We start from the raw sequence: 3631 nt of genomic DNA on the forward strand, positions 1-3631 counted from the left end.
TTCCTTCCCAGATCCTTCCCAGCACATGAGACTTCCATTGCTGGTTGGAGAATGCAGAAAACAGAAATGCAGTGCTTCAATTACTTGAAAGAAGATAGGAAACATTTGTTCTGACCCAGAGGAATTTTATCTCCTTTTTTTTTTGTTGCAGTTCTGCTGAAACTGAAAGAAAGAAAACAAAAAGAAACACTTGGAGTTTTCTAAGGAAAACTGCTAAGCTTATATCAAATAAATCTGCTTGTGTCCCTGCTATATCTTGGGTGTGGAAAGACCAGTGGGATCTACACCATAGAGGCTCCACATCTTTTGTCCTTGAAGAAATGAAAGAAAAACGTGGATTAAATAAAACAAAAGAAAAATTCCGTTTGGCTGGGAAAGCAAAGCTTTCTTTAATCATCTCAGTTACAAGGCTTCAAAAGCAGAGTCAGGAAGGAAATCCAGGCCTGCAAGAAGAACTAATGTGGCCTAACCTCCACTAGGAAAAGAAAAGTCATGAAGACAAACTCAGAACTTCAGATGGCTTCACAGACCAAGTTGACTTCCTATTAGGGGATTTTAAAAAGGCCAGTGAATGACTCACAATTGTGTGATGAGGTAAAGCAATTGTATAGGCAGAATTCTAGGATAGCCCCCAAGATTTTCCAACCTCCATGGTATGCATTTCCTGCATAATTCCCAGGACTGTGAATATAATTAGGTTACATTAGATGGCACAGTTGGCACTAAGAAAGGCAGATTATCTAAGTGGGCATGAGAAAAACTCAATGTGCCATTGCTGGCTTGAAGATGAAGGGAGCCATGGGTCAAAGAATGTGGGTGACTTCTAGTAGCTGAATACAGTCCCTAGCTTACAGCAAACTTGGAAATGGGGACATCAGTCCTAAAATTTTAAGGAATCAAATTTTGTCAACAAGAATAAACTGGAAAGGGGCTCTTCCTCCCAGAGCCTCTAGATGAAATTCAGTATAGCTGTCACCTTGATTTCAGACCATGTGATACTCTAAACAGAGTACTCAACTGCATCATGCCCAGACTTCTGACCCAAGAAACTATGAATGAATAAATGGAGGTGGTTTTAAATTGCTAAGATTGTGGTAATTTGTTATACAACAATAGAGAACTTATAATAGATTTTAAAACCTGAATGTGGGGTGCTGCTGAAAATACCTAAAATATGAGAGCAGTCTTGGAATCAGGCAGCAAAAGGTAAACTGGAAGAATTCTGAGGAGCAAGATAGAGAAAGACTAGATTGCCTTAAAGAGACACACTAAAGATATTTCCAGTGAGGGCTAAGAAGGAAATGAAGAGCATTACAGAGAAATTCTAATTTGCCTTGGAAACAGCCTATATCACTGTGAACAAACTTTTAGTAAAGATAAGGACTTTAATAATGCTGCCTGTGAAGGCTTTAGAAGAAAGTAAGGGACATGGTATTGGAAACTGGAGGAAGGAGAATCCTTGTTATGTAGGGACAGAAAACTTAGCTAAGTCATATCCTTTGCTTAATGTGAAAAGCAGAATTTGTAAGTGATGAACCTGGATTTTTAACTAAGAATATTTTCACCTAAATATTTCAAGAGTCTGCCTGTTTCTTCCTTGATATTTAAAAAGTAAGAGAAGGATGCCGGGCTTGGTGGCTCAGCCTGTAATCCCGCGCCTTTGGGAGGCTGAGGTGAGTGAATTGCCTGAGTCAGCGGGTTCGAGACCCGCCTGGGCAGCGAGACCTCATCTCTACAATAAATCAAAAAATCAGCCGGGCACGGTAACGCATGCCTGTAATTCCGGCTACTCGGAAGGCTGAGGTGGAAGGATCACCGGAGCCCAGCAGGTCGAGGCTGCGGTGGCCAGGAGCGGCCACTGCACTTCAGTCTGGGCGACTGAGTGAGATTCCAACTCAAAAAAAAAAAAGAAGTAAGAGAAGGGAGTTAACATTAGTCATGGAAACAGGAAACTGACCTGGAAGGGACTGCAGTAAGCTTGTTGTCCTGTTACTAAAACTTCTTTGACTCCAAATTCATTTGGACAACAGCCAGTTTCTTGTCAGGCCACCTGTCCCAGATTTACCTGCAAAAAATGCAGGCCCAGGATGCTTTCACGTGTCGTCTCCCTTCAGGTGACTAAAGAGACTGCTGTGTTACAGAAAAGGATGTGACATTTAGAATAATTCTGAATGAGAAAGATGAGTCCAGATGTGCCTCTGCTGAATGATTACAGGCAGGATTTCTTTCTGAAGTGCTTTCCACAGATTGCTCTTGAAGGTTCTCAATTCAAATTAGGCTATTGTGCCCCTCTTTACATACTAGAGAGGACCCCTCAAAAAAACAGGAATTTTCTTTTGGAGGGCAAGCCCCTTGCACTACACTCAGAATTTGATCCTCTAGATCAAATGGCCAACCAAAGTTTTTATCTGGAAGTTTTTAAGAAGGTTGCATCATGATTTGCAGAAAAAAATGTTGTGACAAACAGGTGACTGTATATCTGACAAAGGCCTAACATCTAAGATCTACAAGGAACTCAAACACGTCAAAAGGAAAAAAAACAAACAGCCCCTTTCAAAAGTGGGGAAAAGACATGAATAGATACTTCTCAAAAGAAGATATATGGCTTTTTTTCCCACCTCGTTGCACACCTGAGAGCAAGATGGGCCACCATCAGCTCTACTGGAGCCATCCGTGGAAACTCGGCCAGAGTTCTTGCTCTTACCACGTCTGCACAAACCACCTCAGTCTGATCTGGAAATACGGCCTGAATATGTGCTGCCAGTGTTTCCATTGGTACGCAAAGAACATAGGCTTCATTAAGTTGGATTGAGTGATCTTCCTTGAATGAATTATCCAAGGTATCTACACAGTGGAAGCATGCTAGCTCCTTGTATATAAAATGTAAAAAAATTCTTTAAAAAAAAGAAGATATACGGGCAGCCAACAGACACATGAGAAAGTGCTCAGCCTCACTAATCATCAGAGAAATGCAAATCAAAACCACATTGCGATACCACCTAACTCCAGTAAGAATGGCCATCATTAATAAAATAAAAAACAACGGAGGCTGGCAAAAATGCGGCAAAAAAGGAATGCTTCTATACTGTGGGGGGAAATGCAAACTAGGGCAATCTCTTTGGAAGACAGTGTTGCAATTTCTGAAAGAACTAGAAACTGGCCTTCCATATGACCCAGCAATTCCCCCATTGGGAATATACCCAGAGGAACTCAAATCATTCCACAAAAAGGATACCTGCACACGTATGTTTGTTGCTGCCCTATTCACAAATAGCAAAAACATGGAACCAGTCATGCTGGCCCATAGGAGCTGGACTGGATTTTTAAAATGTGGTACATATACACAATGGAATATTATGCAACCATAAAGAAGGACAAGCATATGAACTTTGAAGCAACTTGGATAGATTCAGAGTCTATCACAATCAGTGATCTATCACAGAAACAAAGAACAGAGTACCATCTGTTCTCACTCATAAGCAGACCTTGAACAATTATCATCATAATACTATAAGAAAGGGATTGGTAATAGTGGGAAACTGTCAGGGGAGTGAGGGTGGGATTGGCAGTAGAGGGAAACTGCTAGGGGAGGGAGGGGCACACCTCATCAACAAGGGTACCTGCATAATCA

General features: G+C 41.3%; 1 pseudogene; it reads left to right on the plus strand.

The window, feature by feature from the left end:
• Positions 1 to 2641: 2641 nt before the first annotated feature.
• Positions 2642 to 2812, plus strand: LOC110595370 (annotated as a pseudogene).
• The last annotated feature ends 819 nt before the right edge of the window (positions 2813 to 3631 follow it).

Source organism: Carlito syrichta, unplaced genomic scaffold, assembly GCF_000164805.1.
Source record: "Carlito syrichta isolate Samal-C Ts95f unplaced genomic scaffold, Tarsius_syrichta-2.0.1 Scaffold80094, whole genome shotgun sequence".
Classification (NCBI taxonomy): domain Eukaryota; kingdom Metazoa; phylum Chordata; class Mammalia; order Primates; family Tarsiidae; genus Carlito; species Carlito syrichta.